This window comes from Geospiza fortis, unplaced genomic scaffold (assembly GCF_000277835.1).
Source record: "Geospiza fortis unplaced genomic scaffold, GeoFor_1.0 scaffold181, whole genome shotgun sequence".
In the NCBI taxonomy this organism is placed as follows: Eukaryota; Metazoa; Chordata; class Aves; order Passeriformes; family Thraupidae; genus Geospiza; species Geospiza fortis.
In genome coordinates this window covers 1,006,213-1,015,386 of record NW_005054412.1, presented here as the reverse complement: position 1 = coordinate 1,015,386, position 9,174 = coordinate 1,006,213, and positions in this window count along the sequence as shown.

The window sequence follows — 9,174 nt, the reverse complement described above, 5'->3', positions numbered from 1 at the left end:
ACTCTTTCTGTTTAAAACCATTACCCCTTGTTCTACCAAGAGGATGTTCATACTTTTTTCTGTTGCCTCATCTGCGTAATTGGAATTGGATACTAGACTCAGTTGAGCTAGATCACAGCTCAGCAGACTAGAAAGCTTTCCACCACAGAACTCTCTTGTCTGTCTGATGGTACCTGAGAGAAAGAGAAGGGCAAAGGTGCCAAATAATAGTGAGGACAATACAGAAAACCAATGAGGTTACGGAGTTCTCTCTTTTTCATCGGACCCTCTGCAACTTCTGAAGCTAAATAACACTGCTTTTTTTTTTGCTAGAACATTTGGAGAAGGAAGTAGGGGGACACACTTATACCTCTGCAGTCTGGCAAAAGATTTGAAGACATGATGATTTCCAGTCCTGGGGACACCAACCAACCATATGGGTCAGACCTCCCAAGACACAGAATGGGAGAAGATCAAATATTTAATTTAGTCTTCAAGTCATCTTGTGTGTGGTGGTTTTCTTTCTCTTTTTTCATAAAGCACACATTGGAAAAGCGCCTTTAGGATCTTCCTGGAAGTAAACACAAAACAATTGTTATTTCAGCCAGCACACTGTTCTGATTTGTTCCAAATACTTTTTTTCCTTTTTTTTTTTTTTTTTTTTTTGTTTTTTTTTTTTTTTTTTTTTTTTTACTATGTTTAATTTAGCATTATGTCTGTCTTCAATTTGTGATAAAGAAGGGTAGAATTAAACACAGTTGTCCATAGCATGCAAAAGCAGTGAGATATACAGCAGGACTATTAAAGCAAGTGTCTTCTGCAAGTGTCAGACAGCAAAGTTTCTTCTGATAAACCAGGAGATTTCTCCACCAGTGATGGGTGTCTTAGCAGGGGCCTTTTGGCAAAGATTTATGCTGGGTGGGTTTCACCTCACACAGCTTCTGACTGGCGCAATGTACATGTCTGTCTTAGTCTCCTGCAGTTAACAGATTCTTTCATGATCTACTGAAAGTGAAATATGCCACAAAAGTGTTTGTGAGGTTTTTATTTCACTGGTCAATCAAAACAATCCAGATGGCTGGCAAAGGTGTAAAGGCAAATGACAAGTCAGCAAAGTTGGTCACTACCAGGCCATTGCTTCAAAGATTTCAGTCAGTGGTCTGGGATATTAAAGCAAATGCAAGTTTTTCACTCAAACTCTTTCAAAGCAAGATTAACAGATGTACTTGCTAAATCAGGAAAGAGACAGCAAAAATTGTGTACATTCAGAGTAAAAGTAGGTGTCTTAATCTTACTTTATAGATAAAATATCATAAATTCCCCTTTTGACACTTCGTCTTGGTATATCTATCTATCCCACTATTCCAGTGCTCATTTTTAGGCATTCAACCTTTCACATCCAACACAAAAATAATTTTAACACCAAATTCAGCACTATGAATTCCATTAATGGAATAAAGCACCTGAAAGTTCCCAATTCCCTTTGTAGATCTAACCTTTGAAATCCTTGTAGACTGGTTCAAGAAAGAGGAATTCAGCCTGAAGCAGAAGCAGAGAAGACCTGTTTTGGCAATCACAGGAGTAGAGAGTATATTTTGTGTGAAAATTTAATGCTCAGATAGTTTAACAAAACAAAGGTGATAGAGAGGTGATGCAATTGATTTTTATAAATACATCAGAGTGAAAGTGGAGTTATTTAATCTGAAGGAAGTGCTGCTGCAAGCCCCAGAAGACTGCCCAAGGAATATATTAAAATTGGATATTGGAAGAAAGGTTTTATTTGCTGACACACCGAAGTCCTGAAAGAGCCATCCAGCAAGGCTAATGAGGAAGAATAGAAAGCATATAATTTTAAATGAATTCCAACCACCCAAAGGATGGAGTCTACTGGTGCACCTGAATTACTTGGGACAACAAGAGGGCTGGAATTAGTTGCCCGGTTGCTGGAATGTGCTCACAGTTTTGTTATACTCATATTCTCAACTGCAGGTATGTGGAGTTTTAGCTCATGTTTTGCTGCAGTTAACCTGCAGCTTTAGTAACTTATTCTAGGTTTGGAAGGAGGTTAGAGGTACAATTTTATTGGCACTGATAACATCAGATGTCCATGGCAGTCTTTTGCTATTTTCTCTGAATCCCTAGCTACTCTGTGCCTGTGCCATGGTGTGTTCCAGCTCAGGCAACCTGGTTTAAGGCAGAGCATCAGTTCCAGATGCATCATTAAAAGATAGAGATCTGAAAGGGATGAAAACTATCTCAGGCATGCCCTGCCACACACATACGTTTGATACAGCAAAAACTCGCGTGCTCTCTGAGCAAGAAGCAACTCTGACCCAGGAGGCTGTTTTACAAAACAGAGCTGCTGAAGAGCAAATCAAGTGCTAAGAAATGCCCTCTTTGGTTCTCTTTCAGACAGGCTGGGATGTATTGTCTGGTCCAGATGTGTCCGGAAGGAGTAAGAGCAGAGCATTGCCCTCCCTTCTTTTCATCCCAGCTCCTCAGAGTGAGGAAGAAAGGACATCTCCCTACTATAGCTCCCGGAGTTTTGAGCTACCCTGATAAAGAAAAATAACCAAGTGTTCCCTACTTTCCTTACTTTCTGTGTGGCCCAATTCTGTTTTCTACTTATTCTGTGAATTTTAATGTCTAATTGGATCTAATATGACCTTAATAGTTTTTCCAGTATCAGAGATGCTCTACTGTAGCTCAATGAACAGGAAAAAGAGTATTAAGCATCAATAAGTGCTCTTTTCAGTAGTTCCAAGATGTAAATGAAAAAATAATAACTGCAAGGTATGTATGAGAGCATCATGTTGTTTTTGCTGGGATTTTTTGGCATTATTGTTTCCTGACTGCTATGGAAAATGAGATTTGCATGCTAAGAACAGCCTTCAAAGCACTCTTCTTCCATTGGAAGAAGGACAGGACTCCTAGAGGAAGGCCTCTTCCAATCTCTGTGAATTATCCCAGGATCCCAGAGCTGTGCTTTATAATCCACTTACTACTCCCAGTTATGTTATCTCAACAGAGGACAAAATGCAAAGCTCTTCCTACAATTCTGGCCCTACAGAAGCCAACCTGTCTTACCAATGGCCTCAAGAGAGTCAAGATTCAAAATGTCCGTTAGATCTGAATTCCACTACTGCACCCTGGCCTCCATTCCAGTACATAAACCACATCAGTTCTCAAAATTATCATCCTGCAGCACTTAAACCTGGCACTTTTCGTAGGGTGGTAGCCAAGCTCAGTATAATGGTGCAATTATGCAGGGCAAACCAGGGCAAACCAGGGCAAACTAGCTAAGCCAAATGCGAAAGTCTCTCTCCCTAAAGAACCCAAATCAGTTTCAGTAGAACAAAGGCTTTTGGTCAGGCCGCTCTCACAGAAGAGGGTTGGTGGCACATTGTTAATTTTACTGATGATAAATGTGCTTTTTATGTTCAAGATCATAAGCAACATACATTTAACAGCCTGACATACTCAGAAGAAAACAAATTTTCTTTCTGCACAGCAGATGGAAATTATAGAAGTAAGAGCTGGGGAAAAAAAGCAATAATATCTATAAATCTTGTATTTTATCAATCTATTCCAGTCTGTACAATTAGAAAAGTTATCAGTGACATCACAGCTCATGATATATACCCACTGAAGTGTCCCCTCTGGGAAGATCAGTATGTCTAACTCGTTGTAAGAGTAAGATATGTGCATCATTTAAACTACATTACACTCCCAGGTGATGAGTGGGGTTATCTGGAATCTGTGCAATTATACTGCACATGGAGCTGATCACAGACCCCAGGGAGTGCTAGGATTTACACAGCCTTCTCTGAATGCACTAAAAAGGAGATCACTGTGATGATTTTCATGAGGTTGATTATTCTCATGATCCATACCAAACAGATGAGGATTTTTTTTTCATGGATACATAAGGATTAGTATACCTCAAGCAGACAGTAGGAAATGCCAGAGAAGTATATGTTGGTAGCTCTTTCTTCTTCATTTCCTGTGACACCTATCTCAGGGAAGAAGAACAAATGCCTCTGTGACATCAGGTTAGATTCATCCCATCATAGCCTATACCTGAGTTTGTCAAGCCAATGGTTTTTACAACAAGCAGAAAAAGCCTGGAAATTTCAGGCAGAAGTAATTTGATTTCCTTTAGGCCTCTACTTTTAAGAAAGGTCATGCTTTAGCATCTGTTTCTCTCATCACTTCAAAAAAGTAGCTCAATAGAGAAACTCAGGTGTAGACATCTCTGTTTTGCCAGATGAATTACACCCTGTGATTTAGTTCAAAACTCCCTCTTGACCTCAGGTTTGGGTTGTTTTGTTTGTTTGTTTTTTCATGAATCAGAGTGGGACTATATTGTGGTCATTCTGTGCACCAACAGGAACTGATTTGGCAGAAGGGGGCCTGGGCTTTTGCCTTCTCACTGACTTTCAACAGTGTGAGCATGATGCTGATGCAGCACAAGTGACATAAAACCTGTCTCATTCCTATTCCTACCTTATCCAGGTTTCCCCTACATTAGAGCCTAGTGATTATTAAGCATTCTTTAAGAAATGAGACATATGACTTCTAGACCTATTTCATTCAGAGGAGGGAACCCTAAACTCAAGGTTGTTTTGTCCTGGAAGAAAAATGTTATCAATACGTTGGGAACTCTCCTTCTTTCCTGTTTAAGTTGGGCATATATCCAGGAGTGTGAGAACATGCAGGTTCTCATAAGAAGAAACAATAAGTGGAGAGCTTGAGTCCAGTCTGAGTCTTCAAGTAATCCTCTTCAGTACTCACTTATTGGAAAAAGCTGATTATGATAAGACAGTGATTTGCATCAAGTTCATGACTATCTCCAAAATGAGGTGTTGTTTTTCTAATTAATTCTGTCTGCTTTTTTTAGAAATTAATCCATATCTATTAACACAGTAAAATTAAGTAAGAAACTCTGCTTCCTGAAAGATAACACCACTGCTGCAGGAAATAATGCTTCCAGCATTCCAGCTTACCAAGGGTTTGCCACTATAGAAACTTGACATAATCAGTGCTTTCAAGAACTATAGTTCCAAATATAATGCTAAACATATGATGGTTCCCTTGCCTTTTATCCAGTGTTGCAGGTAAAAAAATAAACCTGCTGTACTGCCTTGGCCAATGTGTTTTCTTCTATTCCTGTGTAGTTATTGCAGTTTATTTTTCTATATGTGCTTCAATCATCCATTTTAATGATCCTCTTTAACCACTAAAAAACTGATTAATGACGAATTTCAATTTAAAAAAAACCCCTACAAATAAACTTTAACAGTGCTAGGGGGACAACAAGCTTGGTCTAGGATCTAACCAAGTATTCAGTCTCCAGCAGTGAGGAATAGCAGATGTTGTTGCATGCAAACAGAGCAAGCATGTTGTGATATTGATCAAATACTTTGGAGCCTGTAGCTGACAGGTTTTTGAGCCAAAGTTCTTATGTTTGCTTATGACTGGGAAGATAAAGGAGGAGTTAATGAGAACCAAGCCTCTAGTCAACTGCAATGGTGATATGTTTCTGAAGTTCTATGTTTTAAAGAAAAAATGGAACTAAAAAGATCTAACTTGTCTTACACTTCTAAAGGACTCTGTAAAAACACATTGCTTCTCTTCCCACTCCCTGGTCCTGGCCCTTCTCTGGAATCTGGGTTCCTAAACATATGAATTCCCAACATTTTGTGTCCCGCAGCCAGCACTGCATACCTTTCACTTAAAGTGCACTGATACAATTCTTCATGGGGGGCAGTGTCCCCCTGTGCTTGAGAAGAGACAGCTGGCAGTAGTAAATTGATGTCTTCTATACCAATCTGTTGGACCAATACGTCTGTTGGACCAACATAGAAAGATCCTGAAGAGTGGTGGGGCGTCCCTCTAGTACCTGGGTTTGCCCTTTGGAGGTCAGAGACACTCAGTTGCTCATGGGCTCACACTTGATGCCACACGTTTTCTCAGTTCTGATCACTTTTGGTCTCTGGATTTTTCAGGATTTTTCTTTCCCTCTAAATAGTGACCACATCAAATAATCCTGTTTTCAGTTAACACAGTGTTTTTATCTGTTAACTTGAACAGACAGCCTGAGTTTTCTCATGCAATTACAAAATGCAGTATCCATTGACAGTTATTCTAGCTCACCAATAGCCAACAGCCTTCTAATCCTTGGGATGGCAAGTGTCAAGTTTTAATGTGTGCCCAGGTGCCTCCTCCACAGCTATGCCTCCCTTGCATCTACAGACCTGATGCTTGACCCCTCTGCATGTGAAACAGGCATTTTCCTTCCCCACACTTCCCAGTATAGCCACTACAAGGATTATGGACTAGATGCAGCTTTTCTTCAGAGGGGCAAGGACATTGCACCATCTGGGAATGTATTTCAAGTCACAGAAACACAGAATCAGTTAGGTTGGAAATGACCTCTGAGATCATTGAGTCCAGCCTGAGACTGAACACCAACATATCAAGTAAACCATGGCACTGAGTGCCACATCCGGTGTTTTCTTAGATGCCTCCAGGGATGGTGACCCCACTACCTCCCTGGGAAGTCCATTCCAATGTCTAATCGCCCTTTCTGTGAAGAATGTCCTATCTAAACCTCTCCTGGCATAGCTTAACCCTATGTCCTCTCATGCTGTCACTTGTTGCCTGGCAGAAGAGATGACCTGGCAAAAGAGATGGCCCGGCTACACCCTCCTTTTAGGTATGATAAGGTTTTAGGATGATAAGGTCTCCCCAGAGCTTCCTTTTCTCCAGGCTAAACACCCTCAGCTCCTTCAGCTGCTCCTCATCAGTCTTGCACTCCAGACCCTTTTCCAGCTGTTTCCCTTCCCTGGACACCCTCCAGCCCTTCAATGTCCTTCTTATAGTGAGGGCCCAGAACTGGACACAGGATTGAGGTGTGGCCTTGCCAGTGCTGAGTGCAGGGGAACAATCACTGCCTTGATCCTGCTGACCACACCATTGCTGATACAGGCCAGGATGCCACTGGCCTTCTTGGCCACTTGGGCACAGCTGGCTCATGTTCAGCTGCCATTGACCAGGTCCTTTTCCACTGGGCAGATTTCCAGCCACTGCCCTCAGTCTGTAGCACCGCCTGGGGTTGTGGTGACCCCAGTGCAGGATGTGGCACTTGGCCTTGTGGAATCTCATACCCCTGGTCTCATCCCAGGTAGTGTAGTCATGGCTCCACAGAATGGGGTTGCTAAAACACTTGCCATAGTTTTATTTAGGGGCTTTAAACAAAATTTTCTGCAAAACTCAGGCCAATGTGAGCGCCACCTTGGAGAGGTTTGGACTGATAATTAATGAAATGCCAGGTAATTTGGAAACACAGAAATATAACAAGGAATATTGAAATGCATTAACAATTTGAGCCTCTCAGATCCACTCATTGCTACCTACCCATGGCACCTTTCACAATTCCTTCTCTTCTGTAGTCAAGTTCTGCATTGACAGGTCTGAATTTACATTCTTTGTTCATGATGTGGATGTTGACAGAGGTCCTTGCTGCTGAGACAGATACATGCTGAACTTATTGTCACAAATGTTGACTGATCCTGTTAAATTTGTGCATATGTGTGAATTTGTCATTTAAACTAGATATTCCCTAGGGATTTATAATATTTATAATGTCACTAGGATTATCTTGAATCTAATTTGCATATTTTCTGTTTATCAAGATTTATTTTTTATAGAGACAAACACTGAAACAACATAAACCTTTTTAAAGCAGTAATTAGGGACTGGAAATTGTTTCCAGAAGAGTCTGGTTATTGGACTCCACCTGGGCAATCTATTTGTGATTTGTTTCAATTTGCAAATTTTTACAATAAAGAAAAGGATCTTCCTCTCTTGGTGATTGTTTTCAAAATTACCTTTCAAAAAATTCAGTTTTAAATACAACCTTCTCCAGAAGCTTTCTGAAGTGGAGAGCAGTGCTCTCTCTCCTCTGCTGGGAACAGCCTATTTCAAAACTGAACAGAGAAACACAGAAGTCTTTGAAAGCAAATTCTTTGGAGCCCACTTCGGTTCCAGTGGTAAAGCCCAGCCATCGGCATTTCGGTTGCTGAAGTGAGGGAATCTAGAATTAAATCCACCTGTTTACTACCCAGATAATGCAGCAGCAATAGCTGCTGGCAGGAACCTATTTGAAGAAACAGGTGTAGAAATAGCAGAAAATATGAAAGTCAATATGCAAACAAGAAAAATGTTGTGATTGCCAGTAGAGTATAAGGATTTCAGAAGTGAAATACTAGTTATACACAAGACATATTGATTATGTGGGGAGAACAGCCGAGGCTAGAGTTGCAATGTGTCCAGTTGGCAACCTTTGTCTCTGATATCCACCATCACTACTTTCTGGCATTCATCCATCTGTACATGTCAGGACTCTGCTACTGGTTCCGTAGTGGATGGGGCAAGGAAGGGAAAAGTGCAATCCTGACCTTTGCAGCTGGTCCCTGGGGAAGCAGCAGGAGGAGTTTGTGTTCATTTACTTCCAACTGATGCCCCTGCATGGAGTTCTTCTCTCATTACTCCTTGCTGGAGCCTTGGTTACACCTACATTATAATTTACTAGCTGGTGCTATTTAGACCATATTGCTGGTGTGAATCCCCCTGCATTTTCCCTAAATCTGTCTCTCTGCAGCAACTCTATGCTTTTGAAGTTACATGAACTACAGCTGTGTGAGGCCTGTTAGCCACACCTACCATTGGAATAGATGTTTTAAGGCCTTACTATGAAACAATTCATGGTCCCCTGCCAACCAGGTGGCACCAGTGCAAAGGCAGATGGGAGGCACGGAGAGACCACTGGGACACATCCTACCTGTTCCCAGGGTACCCCGACTATACGTAGGCACATTGCTGTACACAAGATGTACGGACAGGTTGCTTCCCCAGGCAGACCCTCTGCTTCATAATAGGACTAGTACAAGTGGTTTTTTTTCAGTATAGAATGTTGTGGATTTGACACAAAGCATGATGTGGATCAGAGTCTCAGAAGTCGTTTTGAAACACAGAAGGAGTTTAAGGCACATAAATGCCGAGATGAGAGCTGCCTGTCTCAGGAGATGGAGGTTTTTAGAGGTGGAAAGGTATAAGGACTCTTTGCAAAGAGTGTAGGAATCCCCCAAAATGGCTGTGAGCATTTTTCATGCTTTTTAAAGAAGAGCGTGT